The sequence below is a fragment of the Polypterus senegalus genome, chromosome 4 (genome assembly GCF_016835505.1).
Source record: "Polypterus senegalus isolate Bchr_013 chromosome 4, ASM1683550v1, whole genome shotgun sequence".
Lineage (NCBI taxonomy): Eukaryota > Metazoa > Chordata > Cladistia > Polypteriformes > Polypteridae > Polypterus > Polypterus senegalus.
In genome coordinates, this window is record NC_053157.1 from 6,587,434 (window position 1) to 6,605,121 (window position 17,688).

At 37.5% G+C, this 17,688-nt stretch overlaps 1 protein-coding gene and 1 long non-coding RNA gene across 3 annotated transcripts in view; one reads left to right on the forward strand and one right to left on the reverse strand.

The window, feature by feature from the left end:
* Positions 1-17,688, forward strand: part of frem3 (Fras1 related extracellular matrix 3) — a 205,632-nt gene that overhangs the window by 24,886 nt on the left and 163,058 nt on the right. The window lies entirely within an intron of this gene.
* Positions 7,525-11,837, reverse strand: LOC120527112. Of its 2 annotated transcripts, none has more exons than XR_005633280.1 (3): positions 11,790-11,837; positions 8,242-8,311; positions 7,525-7,711 (listed from the first exon to the last, which is right to left on the reverse strand). It is a non-coding gene; the product is annotated as an uncharacterized LOC120527112 (long non-coding RNA). The 2 variants fall into 2 exon arrangements; XR_005633281.1 differs by lacking the exon at positions 11,790-11,837 and adding an exon at positions 11,232-11,303.

Here is a 17,688-nt window from a genome sequence, read left to right on the forward strand (position 1 = left end):
CCCAGAGTGGTGACAGAACACTTCTGCCGACACACCATACAATAGGCGGGCTGATACAACTCAATCAACACGTCTTCTTTAGCCACTTGTATTGTCCAGCTGCTGCCGCACGGATCTCGGCAGATGACCTCTTAAGCACGAGTGTTAAAGGGATTTCAGGCTTTTGCGCTGCAGTCAATTAGCATTGTGCATGGAGGTTAGCATAGTGTGCGGTTTGAAAGTACGCCTTGCCTTTTGTTGGATATCACCGTTGGTGTGCGAAAGTGCATCTTGTTGACAAAGAATCCACCTCATTTAATTTGGGATAATGCATCCAGAGGGGGAGATAAGGCGGCATTTGTTGAATTTGGCCCCTAGACCCAAACAGACCTGCATTTAGGTAGTCCATTAAGCTGACGGGTGAGGAAATTGACACACACACCTTACAAGCTGCGGCATGAGCTTCATAGCGGGGGGGGGGCACAGGACCTGTGTGGGGCTAATTTGTGCATTGGGGTTGTATTGCCATTCTGAAAAGGTTTTATTATTTGTTGTGTTCACTAAATTTGTAAATGTTGTTTTTAAAAGGAAAGCGATAACCATGAAAAATGTTTCACTTTTAAGACACATTACACGTTTAAAACAACTTGCACTTAAATCCCATCCATCCATTACCTGAATCCAGTCAGCCGCCTAGCCTGACAACATGAGCCACAGGGATTAGCCAAACCTACTGCATACCGGTCTGTTTTTGGGGGTGAACACACACAAAGTGGGAACATGTAAGAATTAACAATTAAACTGACCTAGTATGTCTTTGGGATGTAAGCAATCAGAAAATGGGGTGAAAAATAGCAAAGTGTGCAAATAAAGCGTGACTTCTGGAGGGGGATATTTTTGTCTTTCAGCTCTAGTCAGATCCCAACCTTCATCAGGAAAAGTGGATGAGAAATAGGATTTAATACGACGTGATCAGTTATTAGGTCCACCTGCCTCTTAACATAAAGGCACTATATGATAGACCTGTAACTAATAACAGGTAATATATGATAGATAGAAGTGAGAGGCACTATATAACAGATTGAAAGATAAATATGAAAAGCACTTTATGATAGATAAGATATGACATGCAATATATGATAGAGTGAAAAGCATTTTATGATAGATAGATAGATAGATAAATAGATAGATATGAAAGGCACTACATGATAGATAGATAGATAGATAGATGGAAAAGCACTTTATAATAGATAGATAGATATGAAAGGCACTACATGATAGATAGATAGATAGATAGATAGATAAATAGATAGATATGAAAGGCACTACATGATAGATAGAGTGAAAGGCACTATATGATAGATAGATAGATAGAAAAGCACTTTATGATAAATAGATATGAAAGATACTATATAATTAGATGGATATATAGATAAATAGATATAAATAATAGACAGAAATACACTGTATGATAGATAGATAGAGTGAATGGCACTATATAATAAGACAGATAGATAAGATAGATAGATCTTTATTTGGCTTAATGGGAAAATTTAGCTTTATAATGAGGCCAGAGAAATGTTATAATAAACAACAACAACCTCCCTTCAAATACACAATAAGAATTACAAAAAAGAAGAATACTTTTGACTTGGTTAATGATAAGCGAGACATTATAAAGGCGCGTTGCCGTAGGTATATAGGAGACCCCCGTCGTGTTTCTTAGCCTATTTCAGCCGAATGCTTTTTCAGTTAAAAGTACTCAATGCTCGTGTGTCGGAGAGAGTGTGCAGCGTTGTTCATGATGGCCTTCAGTTTCATCTTCATTCTTTACTTCACTATGCTATAATAAATGGAGATGACATGTTTTTAATTAAGTAGGGACCAGAACATAAAACTTGGTCCAATAAAAAAAAAAAAATAGACAAGGGACAAAACCTGAAAGTCGAAACGCACCATCAGCTAATCCAAACAGAATCCCAAAAACAGAGGTAAAAAATGAGGCTTTAGTTCTTGTTCCAGGTAACACTAATGAATATTAATTTCATGCTATTTTTTGAGGGAATTTTTTCACAATGTGGAATACCACAAATTAAATTGTGCTATCCTTTAAACTGTTGAGTAACAGATTGTGACCTCTGAAACCCCGTCAGCAGAAAGTTTGAGAAAAATAAATAAAGTCACCCTAAAAATCAGTCTGGAGTTTAGCATGCAGAATAAATTCTCCTCAGAATCTGCTTCTGAACTGCTTTGGAAATTCTTTTATCTTTGGAAGCATAAGCATCTGCATATTATGATGGCTGGCACACTGCATTATTAGATTGTGTGGTATGTTAGACATTCTTCTGCTGTACATGTGCAGGTCTTGGATTTTGTTTTATTTTTTAAAAATGAAAACATTTAAAGTTGTTACTGCAAAAGGATAATTATATACACAATGTTAAATAGCACATAATAATCAGTGTCATTTTAAGTGAGCCGCCCATACCGAATAGAAAAAAAAAAAAAAAACATAAGTGTAGATGAAACAAATAAAATAAACTCTATAGTAACCAAAAACACATTCAGAAAAGATAATTAAAGATATGCACTGCATGTGAGTAAAATACTTCGTAGGACCCTAGAAAAATCAAATCCATTCCACAACACTCTCCCTTCTGCATCTAAGCCGTACTTAAAGTCCAGACCTCTAAATGCCATCTAACCAAACAAGGCCCACGAAGCAACATTAGAAATGCAGACGGTGATTCTTCAGGGTCAGAGTATAGAATTGTTATGTTCAATTGATTTGAGACGGAGAACTTAAAACCAAGAAGTAGTAAAAAGTGAGGTGCCCAGACATAGCAGAAGCTTTTCTACTAACTATTATAACCAACCACAAGAATGTGATGTAAGCATATGTGACATCAAAAACAGAGGCCCTGTGTCCAGTGCATGACTTCCCCTACATAAAGCTGTGATATTAGCTGTAAATTATTAAAGGCCAGTGGGCTCAAAAAAGTCAAAGTCATTACCAGTGCAGAGCGAAATACATTGGGGTGATTCAACAGACTTTTAGCATTGTACACCGCTAATAACTGCCATGTTTAATAAGGACTGTGTGTTTCATTTTTGGCTGGCACAGTAATAGCACCGCTGCCTGGGGCTTTCCAGGTTGGTGTTTGCATGTTCTCCCTGGGTCTGCATGGATTTCATTTGGGTGCTCCAGTGTCCTCCCACAGTACAAAGACGGGCAGGTTAGCTGGACCTGCGATGTTAAATTGCCCCCTGCTATGCGTGTGCGTGTTCACCCTAAAGAGGACTGGCGCCCTGTCTGGGGATTGCTCCTGCCTTGTGTCCTTTGAGTTTCTGCAATGGGTTCCAGCTACCCCACAGTCCTAGTTTGGAAGATACACGGATGGTTGATTTTTTAGTTATGGTGCCCAAAGTCTTACATCCTGACATGCAGAATGATAGAAATCATTCTGAAAGTATTGAAATCTTGTTCATGGATGGCTAAAATATAAAATGAAAAAAGAGACAACAATCAGACAACAATAGTGCCTTTCATCTATCTATCTATCTATCTATCTATCTATCTATCTATCTATCTATCCTGCCTACTATACTAAAATTGAATTCTATCTATCTATCTATCATATAGTGCCTTTCATCTATCTATCTATCTATCTATCTATCTATCTATCTATCTATCTATCTATCTATCTATCTATCTATCTATCTATCTATCCTGCCTACTATACTAAAATTGAATTCTATCTATCTATCTATCTATCTATTGTGAACTTGAACCCGGACACAGACAGACGGACATCGTTGGATCCACCACACACTACATTTACAATAACTATTTACAGTTAGTCACATGAACTCCCCAGTGCCTCTTGCACCGTTCCCCAAAGTCCAGGCCTGACAGTTTCTATGCCTCTCTCTCTCCTGGCCGCCTCCAGTCCTCTCTCCAGCTCCGTCTCTCTGCCACCCGACTTCCGCCGATGACTGGAGGGAGGCGGCCCCTTAAATCGGAACGTGGATGAGCTCCAGCTGCTTCCCGGCATTCATTTATAGCCACGCCCCAGTGTGGCGGAAGTGCCGGCTGCGCACCCTGAAGCCGTCTGGGTGTCCCCTGTCGTCTTCCCCCCAGCACTTCCTGGTGTGGCGGAAGTGCTGGGCTCCCCGGATATTTAGGCACTGGGGCGCTCCATGGCGGTGGCCACGGGTCCCTACAGGGCGGGGCTTCCAAGCCCTTCACCCGAGGCCCCCAAAATAACCAGGGCGGACGCCCCCTCGCGGTCTGGAGGAGGCACAAGTGCCTACTATACCATACTATACTATACTATACTATACTATACTATACTATACTATACTATACTATACTATACTAAAATTAAATTCTTTCTATCTATCTATCTATCTATCTATCTATCTATCTATCATATAGTCCATTGAGTACTTATCTATATATTATATAGAACTCGTAGTATCTGTCTTTATTCTATGTGAAGTGTCTTCAAAGTGCAACTCCTCAAAGGTACACTGTAAACCCGAACAAGTTAGCAAAACAAAAAAAAATTGAGGCAATAAGTTGCCACAAAAAAATTAAGTTAATTAACTTAAAATGTTAATTTTTCAAGCCTATTTTTTTGAGTAAGTGACTTGTAATATTTAACTCGGGTTAAATTAAATTACTGCATATTTATACTCAAATATTTTAGTAATACGTAATAATAATTAAAAATGTTATTCTCAGATCAAATTAAGAAAGTGTAACTTAAAAATTTTTAATTAAAGCATTGCCTATTTCGAGTTATCTAAACACAAAATGTATTAGTTGTACTTACACCTTTAAATAAATAAAACTCAGGCATGTACTGTTATTCAAAAGTTTTATTTGAACATTCACTGCAACATTAATAAATTGCTATTATAAAAATACATAACATACACAGACATAGTGCAACAGGTTACATAAAATAACATATCCTTCTTTAAATTTTAACCCTTTCTAATTCTTATGGCTACCTCTACATCAGTGTCAGATCAAATGTTCTGGATTACAGGATTTTAGTGTTCCCAATTGTGCCAATATGCTACAGATTCTAACAATTTTCAGACTGAAGAACAATTTAATATGTGTACATCTTAGACTTCCTCTCATCTCATTAAGAGTATTAGATTTGAAATTGTCTTTTCAAGTTAAGAAACTTTAAAATGACACCAACAATGGATGAGACTACAGGCAGCCATGAAGTAGTGCATGTTATTTGAATTATATTACATATTAAATGCACATATTGTTTATGAACATATTAAATTCTTCCAAGTTGAACAAAAAAGTGAGCTCAGTACACTGGTTCAAACTCAACATTTGTGGTGAGACGGAGTGAAACAGGCAACATTTAACAACTACTGTGACTCAGTATATTACATATCAAACTAAGTGCCAAAAGTGCACTTTTTCAATTCAATTCTTTTAAGGCTAGACATCACTTTCTCAGATCAGTTTTTAGGTATATATCATCAAATCATTCTTTAGAGTCTGCAGTCTGGGTGACAATTTGCCATCTTCCAAACTAAGCAAAATCTTTTGAAAGAATTCAAAAGTGTTTGTTAGTCCTTTGGGATAACTAAGATGCAGAGCATATATGAGACTGAACATTACCACAAGGGCATCCACAAACCTGGGAAGAGTAATTACAACTTCACTTTCAATAACAATCAAGACATTTTCAGATTGGTAGTGAACTGGACTGCTGGTGTTGTCCCTGTTCAGTGTAATAAGGGCCATAGGTGCATTCACAAGCTCTGCCTCATCAATGTCCTGAAAGAAATGGAAACACAGCTATTTCACAATCAATAACTTAAAAGAATACACCATCACAAGCAGGAAGTTTAAAATCTAAAATGTGTGATATAAGTTTATAACCAACCTTGCATGTCCTCAAAAATCCAGACCAATCCTCTCGCAGAAACACAGGAAGTGCATGGAGAACAGTTGTACGTTTTGTGTGTATATCATGTAATTCCTAAGGAGAACAGAATTGTAGACAGAATTACATTTTATTGTATAAATTAAGTTCAGAATTTAAACACCAGCTAAGACTGTCTAAAGTGAAAGTATAACATAAACTAAACTGAACTAAATAAGAATTAGGCTTAGTTTTTCATTCAAACTGTGTCCAAAATATGGTGACTAAACCAAACATGAAGCCCTGCATTGTGATCCAAACAATATTACCCTCTTAGCAGCAGCAAATAAAGGTGTGGTCAATGGCCTAACCCAAGCATCCTAAGCATTATGTGGGCCATGAAATACACATGTAGTGATATTCTGTAAAAAGACAAGTAGCCAATGATTTAGCACTTTACTCAAAATAAGATACATACTGGAACAGCATTCCACAACAGCAACTAATAACACACATACAAGTTGGCTAATTAAAAGCTCATATTTCACTTCTGTAACTTTGAAATAGGCAGTGTAGTACCTGTTCGTCATGGACTTTCAAAATGCCAGCCAAAGAATCTGCAATCTTTCCAGTTTTGGATGCCTTCTGCCTAAACAAGGTCATCAAGCGTGGGATGTGACGATCAAGCTCTGCATAGAATATGTTGCGCAAGTTCTGGTTTGTGATCCGCTGGAATTCTGCATACACCTATGTAAACAGTAATAGAACATCAGTACATATTAATTCAATATAAATATTATTTTCACAGAATGGGGCATATAAGCACTGGAGCATCATTGAAACAGCAGATAAACCATTTTACCTCAGACTCTATGCAGAGCAGGCCAGAGGTCCAGAATTTCTTTCACTGGTGGGCTGAATTGGATGATGGTCTGTCGTCTCAGGGCAAATGTGGTCTGCATCATCCTTCCAATCAGAGGTAGATTTCTCTCAGTCTTCTTTAGCTCTTCAATGATCTGTTCCCTCAAGCACTCAAGAGATGTGGAATTTTCTCCCTTGGGAAAGTTGGGCAGAAAGTTAACCTCTGCACGCTTGGGTCTTTTAATACCAGAGTGTGGAGATTCATTGTCAGGATTATTTTGGCTTCTTTTGCCAGCATTTATAGAGACTTCAATGCATCCTGCCCTTCTCATCTTGTTCCTGTAATTGCCCATTTTAAACAGCAGGCTGTTCTTCCAGCCATTCCATCCAGTGTTAGACCCTGCTTCTTTCAAACACGGATGTTTTGTGACAAGTGCTTCAGCTACAAATGCAATCTGTTTGCCACTTGGGTAAGCAGAGAAGCCATAGATAGTAGATGCAAGCTTATCCAAAATATCATGTTTTTGGTCTCTTGTCAGTTTAAGAGGTCTCCCAGTCTTCTCAAACTCTGCATTCCCTTCTCTAAGTTTTAACTCAACATCAAAAGAAAACGTAGGAACTGGAAACAAATCCAAAGGCCATCTAGTTAAACGTTCAGGGCTTGATACATCTGACAGTATTTCAGTAGATGCAACAGAACTAGAAGAACTGAAATCTTCTTCAAATGTTATATGCAAAACTGATTTTTGTGGCAATTCTTTGATGTCAACCAGGAGGTAAGTCTTCCATCAAAGTCTGGATCTTCATATTGTAAGGTGAACTGAAGATCCAATTCCATTTGTTCTTTTATAATCTTAATCAGTGCATCAACAGAGGCTGGCCGTGAGCTGAGCTTTAATTTGCGTGCATGGTTTTTCTCAACTATCCGAAGAATCATCGTTTGTGAGTCTTCGGCTGCCATTGTACTATAAATTTATCAAAGAAAAAATAAAATAATAATTGAAAGAGAATTTGGTAGTTTTTAAAAAGGCACAAGTTATTATGTACAGTATAGCCAGAAATGGTATAATTTACATTATCATCCACCATGGAATATCTCTCAGTTCTGCATTAGTTTTTCATTATAGTATCAAAAACTAACAAATACCAACACTAAAAAGATAATGTGACAAGGAGCACAGTGTCAGGAAACAAAGATGCATATGGCAGAGCAAGAGCTGGTGAGAAGAATCTGATCAACTCTACATTGGCAAATGCCAGGTTATTGTGTGTTGTATAGTATTTATAGAGTACATTACCAAATAAATATCATGAGCCCCTTCATTAGTGAGGTTAAGGTCAAAAACTGACAAAGTATAGCTTTTAAAGATTAAGATAACTGAAAAAAAAAACCAAAAAACTCAAATATAACTCTGTATTACAAAATATGATGCAGTTATATAGAATATACACTGACCACATTAGAACTGACCAAACAAAAGTTGCAATTACTTACTATTTAAGGTTCCTAATCTTGCTTGAGTGGTATGAATCTTTTTGGAGTCAACAGCAGCAAACTTTCAATTCTGTATGCAGAAAAGGTGACTGTATCATTGAGATCAGAGAGCAGGTGAACAGACAAGCCTGTGGGTGTGGCTGACAGCTCATAACAGTGAAAATGTTCTGAATACCATGAATCAAAATCATTACAAAGAAAGCAAACTACGTGGTTCACTATGTAGAGCTCAACAATTTTGGTAAATTTCAGCAGTCCCCATTGAATCCAGCAGATACAAACATCCCACAGGAGTAGTCTGTGCCATCAATTGTCACCATTCTGGTACTGTAGACTGTGTCACTATCTGTTACATCCCTTAAATGTAACTGAGCTATCTGGGGTAGTGATGACACCAAAACCGAGTCAACTCTTGATATCTGTATCTTTGGCTTGAAAAATGACGGTGCATGAAGATGATATGCCATCATGTTTTGATGTCTAACTGCAAGTGTCTTCAAAATGTTTCTAAAATTGTGCACATCTTGTACAGCTCTTTTAAAAAAGTGATGCTTAGCCTCAAACCTCATGGTCCAAACATGCACAAGTGGTCCAAAGCACTTTATTAGATCTGGATAGTGCTCCAAATAGTGATGTTTAGGAAGCAGCCTACAGTTAGGGAAGGCCTCTTGCAATGCCTGCCTATGATCACTGATTTTGCATTGAAAGTAATCTAACATTTCATCGGTGAATGATGGGCACAATGCTAGTTCCACCACTTCCTTTAGATCCATCAAAACTGCCCATATAGCACTACCTTCTGGCACAGCACTACCTACAAACAGTGGAAGCATTCTTAGTAGAGTGGCATTTTCATGTCCATTACCTCCAATTGTTCTTCGAGAGAGAAATGTTTTGGGAATTGGATGAGGTTTATCAGATTTATCAGTGTGCTGGTATGGGAAGGATATAATCTTTTGGTTTAAATACTCTAAACTGAAGTACTTCAACTGGATCAACTTTTTTATGCAAAGAGAAAGTTCAAAGGGAACAATTCCCTCCAAAAGATCATGTAGTACATCCGGAGGAAACCCTGTGATAGGATGGAAGTACTGTAACGACTCACAGGACACATTTTCCTTTCACACCAAAATGGCTTCCTAATCTGTCATTCTGTAACACAGTCTGTACATGAAGGTCATGACTGCCCTTGTTTCTTGCAGTAAACTGACCTTCTCTGACTGCTGTGTTTTGAAACTGTTCATTTGTAGCCATACAAAACCTGCAGACATATTCTGATCTGAATGACTGTAGAAATCCACCTAAACCATGGGCAGCTAGATTGTCAGCACAAACACATAATATGGTGCCCTTTATATTTTGACCAAGAGATTCAATAAAGACACCATCCTCTTCCAAAGTGCGAATATCACGGACCAATGGTGCAAGTGCTGCTGAGTAACCATAATTCTGGAGGTCTAACACTTTTACTAGCAAAGCTAGTTGTATAGTGTGCAATGCTGACCTGTATTTTGGGGGCAAATTGGCTAGGACCCAGTATATTGCACAAAGTTTGTGAATTTTACGAGAAGTCCCAAGAGGGTTAGCAATTTCAAGATCATCAATATAAAGCTGAATGGAAAAGCTGAGCTCTTCTTTTGAAAGTAAGATGTTGTCACAAAAATATGAGCCATCTTGGTATGTCTTATAATGGTTAAGGTCGGTGTTATGTTCTCTGATCTTGCTGAGAATGTCTGTTTGTTTAAACAACTCCTGAAGCATTGGAAGAACTGGAACATACATTATTGTATGACCAGGTTTCTCTAGCTGATACTCAACTGGCCTTACAAATGGGTATCTATTCTCAATAAATGTTCTCCTTCGTTTGGAAGACGACAACTCTGCACCTTCTAAAGTAGAACTAAATAGAATGTTTGAATCCATGACTGCTTTGACTACTTCATTCAGAGTGGATTCTGTAACATTATGACCACACCTCAGCAAAATGTCATTAACTGATGACTTTATCAAGGGCTGGGACAATGAAAAAAATTGATTCAAATGGTCGACTATTTCTTGAGTACCTATGTCTGAGACATGAAGTATAGACTTCATCTTTAAAAATAAAGAAGCTAAATTAAGCTTCAGTTGATTTCTTAGTTTGTCATAATTATCACCCTGTTTGTCATAATCATCCTGTATTTCTGTGCTCTGGGAAGACAACTCCTCCTCCAAAGCACTTGACTCTTTAATGCTGATGATGCCACTGCAGAAATCTGATGGAAGGTTATTTTGATGTACTCTACTTTTATGAGAATTAAATGAAGAGTACACATTTGTACTATAGTTACAGTCCCTGTATGGACATACCACCGTTTCATGGTTTTTTAAATGTCTTCTGTAGTGACAGAGTAATGCAGATTCAGAAAATGGTTGCTGAAATGTGCACATAGGACAGCTGAATACTGCACGCTCATTGTGTGTGTAACTGCTGTGTTCATGATATCTTGACAAATGAGTTTTCAAAGCATTCAGTGTCTGAAATGTGCACATGCAATTATCATACAGGCATGGTAGTGGGCTGACTCTTGAAAAATGACTGTGCTCCAGCCTATAATGTTTAAATAATTGGGTTCTGGAGCTCCAAACATCTGAACACAATTTACAGCCCCAAGCCATTCTAGACACCACAGCATGAAAACAAATTAAAAAAGATTATTTTTGAGTGTACGTTTTGTTATGACAATAATTGTCAAAATGAAACAAAGATTCTGAAATTTACAATTATTTTTAAAATGTATCAATGTAATCAAATTATCAAACCTGTTCACGTAAGCACTGGCAGCTCTGTGGCTCAGCTGAACACGAGTTGATTCTGTTTTAATGATTTTTAAAACAGTTTTGCAATGTTTTCAACTGCACCTCACTGAAATACGTAAAATATTGAAACTACCTCAGTAGAGAATTCAATCCATACCTTGTAAATACCATTACTGCTGCAATATACACACCTTCATTTCAGATCTTAAAAATACATAACCGGTTAGCAGGATCCACTTCAGTTCGCATCGGAGCTTCTCAAAATGCACGCTCCACTTCCAACAAGTATTTAGAAAATGTAGAAAAAGAAGAAAATCAACGAGCTTTCGCGCTTTCAAGAACGACACCACACCACCTCGCCACTAACATCTAATTCATGTCATTAAGTACCACCCTTTGAAAGTCACAGCGTGTTGCTGGTAATAAGCCACTTATCGATAACCATAAAGAAACTTTGAACTAGTTGCATTAGCGTTATAACGTAACTTACGTGATACCGTTAAAATGATAGAATAATTTAGCAAGAGCCAAAAATTAGCGAAGTTTATTGGCTGTTCATCCACACTTCTTCAGCTTGTCTTTTTTCTACCACAGAAATATCACGGAGCTATTACAACGACAAGGTCGTCAGATAAAAAGACACATACATTCAGTTTTGCACAATGGACTCATACATATCAACAAACTAAAAAGACAATGGTTATTTTTTAGTTTATACAGTATTATATATTATTACAATAAATACTTACTCAGCGTTTTTCCGTCTTTCTTTCCCGCGTCGCAGTGGTGGAGGCGCATACAACAGACGTAATAACGCAGACACATTAACGTCATAACTCGAGAATTCACAGTGAAAGTGGCTTTATAATTCTGAGTATAAGATACTTAATCCAAAACTAAGTTGTACACCATCAAATAAATAAAGTTTACAAAACTCAAAATTATATTGCCAGTTAGAACAACTTTATTTTTTTAAGTTAGTTGAACTTTTAATAAAGATTTAATTTTACACAAGTTAAAAGAACTAAGTTATTTGGACTGCAGGGTTTACAGTGTACAAAAAGTAACTAAGCACGCAATACAAAGCAGGTTAGGATAGAAGGAAATGTCTCTATTTTCTGTTGGTTCCATCATAAAGTGCGATAGATAGATAGATAGATAGAAAGAATTTAATTTTAGTATAGTAGGCAGGATAGATAGATAGATAGATAGATAGATAGATAGTGTCAGGGATGCCAGGGGCAACGACCCGGCCAGGATGCCTTGAGGGACCGGAAGAGGGTCTACGCCCACCCTGGATCATGTGGGGGCCGCCACCCTGGTTGCTTTGGGGTCCACGGGTAGAGGGCTTGGAAGCCCAACCCTGTAGGGACCCGTGGTCAACACCAGGGGGCGCCCCAATGCCTTAGGAACCCTGGACCTCAGCACTTCCGCCACACCAGGAAGTGCTGGGGGTAAGAGGAGCAGGGACACCTGGAGAGCTTCCGGGAGGACAGCCGGCACTTCCACCACACTGGGGCGTGTCCAGGGAGGGGTGCCGGGAAACACCTGGAGCCCATCCGGGGAGGAATAAAAGGGGCCGTCTCCCTTCATTCGAGGCTGGAGTCGGGTGGAAGCAGGACAAAGCAGAAGAGAGAGTGGAGGCGGCCCGAAGAAGAAGGCGTTGAGTGGCCAGGACTTTGTGTGAACACTTGTAAATATTGTACATAATAGTGTAAATAAACGTGTGGTGGTGATTTAACAACATGTCTGCCTGTCTGTGCCCGGGCCGCATCCACAATAGATAGCAAAAACCAGGGGATTACAGTCATCCTCTTCCTTGTGGGACTTAATTCTTACTGACCAACGTGCTGCTTCTCATCAGAAACAAACAATTTACCATTTCTTTCTGTATTGTACCCGGTTAACACTTCTGCTTAATTGTTGTTGGTTTATTGTTTAAAAACCCAGTAATTATGTTCAATGAGCTTTTTTTTTTTTTTTTTTCGAGTGCTTACTTGGAGACTTTTTGTTGGGTGAAGCTAAGATAGTCTATTTAAAAACAAGAACCAGGACAATGGACAGATGCTTATTTAATTTTTAAGATGCTCATTCATAGCAGATTAAAAGATGAATTTGCATATTTTAAAACAATTAATCAATTAGGAATATTTTGGAAGATTTTGGGTACAAATGTTGTTTTATGAACTAAATATTAAAGGCTAGTTTCTGTTAAATTGTATTAGAAGTATAAATAACAGTCTTCTTAATGCAAACTCTCTATCTATCTGTCATTTATACAGTAAATGTTTTCAAAATGATTATTTTCTGATTAAAATAAAAAATTGGACATCCAGTGAACAAACCCATACTGTAGATCTCTGCCGTCTAAGCCTATATTTTGAAATTCATATTATAAAGTTCTGCGATGGACTGGCGCTCTGCCCGGGGTTTGTTTCCTGCCTTGTGCCCTGTGTTGGCTGGGATTGGCTCCAGCAGACCCCCGTGACCCTTTTCGGATTCACCGGGTTAGACGATGGATGGATGGATAATATAATATAATATAATATAATATAATATAATATAATATAATATAATATAATATAATATAATATAATATAGTGGACTGGCACCCTGCCCGGGGTTTGTTTCCTGCCTTGTGTCCTGTGTTGGCTGGGATTGGCTCCAGCAGACCCCCGTGACCCTGTGTTTGGATTCAGCAGGTTGGATAATGGATGGATGGATAATATAATATAATATAATATAATATAATATAATATAATATAATATAATATAATATAATATAATATAATATAATATAATATAGTGGACTGGCACCCTGCCCGGGGTTTGTTTCCTGCCTTGTGTCCTGTGTTGGCTGGGATTGGCTCCCGCAGACCCCGTGACCCTGTGGTTGGATTCAGCAGGTTGGATAATGGATGGATGGATAATATAATATAATATAATATAATATAATATAATATAATATAATATAATATAATATAATATAATATAGTGGACTGGCGCCCTGCCCAGGGTTTGTTTCCTGCCTTGTGCCCTGTGTTGGCTGGGATTGGCTCCAGCAGACCCCCGTGACCCTGTAGTTAGGATATAGCGGGTTGGATAATGGATGGATGGATGTTACACAGTTACTTAAAAACCTTAGGTAATAATTAAAAGTGTCATAGACAGATTTTCAGACATAACATTTTTAACTTCCTTTCAGGTATGCATGCAGGTATTGTACTCCATTCATAACACAGAATTAATGGATAGGACAGCACAGATATCATGACTGCAGCATTTTTAAATGAATCGCTCGTTTTTTAAACCGGTAAGACACTAAATTCATAAGTAACTTATTACACATTTCACAGAAATGATGAGTTGCATTTCTAACCCTTTTATCGTCATATAAAGCACTGAACTCCTAATGTACAATGAAATCAAAGGAATCCATAAATATAACAGGTGGCCTGAACTCCATGGGAGTACCAAATCTGTGACGTACCCCAAAGTGTAACTTTTCTAACTGCCTTCAGTGTTACGTAGCGCATAATAAACAGCTAAATGAGGACTCCACATGCTGTTCCCTGTCTGTCATTACTCTACTGATTTTCAATTTCAAATTATCTTTGAATTGCAGCTCACCCTATTGATCTGTGGATCATAAATGACAATTAAATAACAGATAAATCAAATTAATTAAATGACATAATAAATTATAACGAGTGCCCCACTTGTCATCGTTGTGCCAGTTTTATATTTCAGAGTATCTGTCTCTTTATCGCTGACCAGAACATAAAACTCATACCTTGCACATCATTTTATCTAATAACACTTCACAAAGGAGATTATCAGACATTTGAGAGACTTCATTAGGAGACAGTCCTCCATTCATTGAGATCACACACTCCACTTGAAACGCAGAATGATAGAAATGTTCAGCTCTGGATGGAGCGGCCTGAGACTGACTGGCTCCATGGGGGAAAGTCATTCCTTCTCCTCGGGGTTCTTCACTACAACAATGGTGTCCATTCTTTCTCTTTGGTGCCTAAAAAAAAAAAGATTATGACCACCAGGAGATTTGCCATTTCCACTACTTTAAAGGCTATTTTGCTCTTTTAAAATTTCCTTCATTGTCATTGAAGACACTAGAAAGAAAGATTTTTTTTTTTAAAGGAACAGGTTAATAGGGTTAGAGCTACCAAGGGGTTGATGCCAGCATTGAAAGCTTTTTATGAATGTGGAGACGTAAGGTTTAGAAATGAAGGACCAAGGGGAATGCTAAGGTTGCTGTTTAAAACAATACAAATAATGACTCAGCCCTAATGCAAACACTAAAGAATCAGCCGACTGAACAGTGTGAGAACGTCCACCTCCTCGGCGCTGGAGGTCATCGGAGCTATCTAGGCGATGCTCAGTGATTTCACATTCTCAAAAAGATTAGCAGGTGTCTTGTGTCCACCATCAAACAACCCGCTTTCATGCCAGATTTGAAAGATCCTTACAATATTGTGACTGCAAAGGCAGACTTAGAATTGTATCAGTGGAGACACAATCTGAAAAACAAAAAAGTGAGTGCATAAAATGTATTTAGAAATAAAAGAATATGTGTTGGCAGTTTTAAATTCTAACTCATTCTAACAAAACAGAACATGCTTAAACCTACGTAATTCTTGGGGCTTGGAGCCCACCCTTGCAACACTAGACACATTTGGGACGTCCACTAGAGAAGGCACCAGGTCATCATAGGGAATATTCATAAATACCAGTTAACAGCACCTTCAGAAAGTGTTCAGACCACTTCACTTTTAATAGATTATGTTATATCACTCAGGAGATAAACTGATAAATAGAAAGGAAAGGCACTATGAGATAGATAGATAGATAGATAGATAGATAGATAGATAGATAGATAGATAGATAGATAGATAATATGAAAGGCAATATATAATAAATAGATAGATAGATAGAAAGGAAAGGCACTATTTGATAGATAGATAGACACAAAGAAATGAAAGGCACTATATAATAGATAGATGGATATGAAAGGCACTATTTAATAGATAGAAAGGAAGGGCTCTATATAATATACAGATAGATAAGAATGGCACAATATAATAGATAGATAGATAGATAGATAGATAGATAGATAGATAGATAGATAGATAGATAGATAGATAGAAAGGAAAGGCACTATAAGACACATAGAGAGATAGATAAAAATATAAGGCACTATATAGATAGATAGATAGATAGATAGATAGATAGATAGATAGATAGATAGATAAAAAGGCACTATATAATAGATAGAAATTAAAGAAATTAAAGGCACTATTTGATAGATAGATAGACACAAAGAAATGAAGGGCTCTATATAATATACAGATAGATAAGAATGGCACAATATAACAGATAGATAAATAGATAGATAGATAGACAGATAGAAAGGAAAGGCACTATATGATACATAGATAGAGAGATAGATAAAAATATAAGGCACTATATAATACATAGATATAAATGAAAGGTACTATTTGACAGATAGATAGATAGATAAAACTTTATTTGTCCACATGAGGAAATTTGGCTTTTTACAGAAGCTCTTTAAATAAATAAGTACATAAATAGGTAGATCAATATCATCTGGGTGGATGCTACACACTGGTGGTGGCTGACGTGGTTCTCCTCTGTCAAAGCTCTATGAGTAGCAAGAAAAGTGCAATATGAATATTATTATTATTATTATTAATATGTGCACATTCTGTAGTTCATGCCTTAAGTCTTAAGGAAAGGCACTTGAATCAATCAATCAATCAATCAACCTTTATTTATATAGCACATATTCATACAAAAAAAATGTAGCTCAAAGTGCTTTACAAAATGAATAGAAAAATAGAAGACACAATAAAAGATAAACATAAGTCAACATTAATTAACATAGAAAGACTAATTAAACTAAGACTAGACTAAGATTAAACTTGAAGACGTGTCTGTTTCGTACTCTACAGTATATGCAGTACATGCTCACTTGATTTGCCTCACAATCATCCCAAGGGTTGAAGAGGCTCGTTGCTCAGGGCTGAGGCATTGACCGTTCATGAGTGCGTCTCGTATTCCACCTTAATGATTATGATAGGCTTTGGGAGCGGCACAGGGACACAGCTGGTGTGGATGCTACCTCAGAGTGTTTTGCTTGATTACTGTGTTCAAGCCTTTATCCTCTCCTTGTATCTGTTTGGGTTTCCTGCAGGGATTTTATTTCCCCATAACTCAAAAACATGTTATTAGATTGAATTGCAACTCTGATTTAAATGAGTGGCCTTCGCTCACTTGTTTGTTGGTGTGGCTTGGTAAGGCTAGATGATTTTAATAGTGTCCATAGAGAGATGCCGTCAAACAAGATAGTAGTCATTTATACACTCACATGCTCGTTAATCCAGATGCAGCCTTTAAAGGCAGAGAGCTTCATTCTGTGAAGATTTAAGAGAGCTGCAATACTCCAGCAAGAGAGACTGTGGGTTATACATTTTGCATACTCATACGTGGTACGTTATAACACATTACAAGTCTCTCTGTTCCTGCTGCTGAGAAGCACACTCCAGAACATGATGCTTTTGCCACCATGGCGTTAGGCAGCTAATGAGCAGTGTCTGGTCTTTGCCA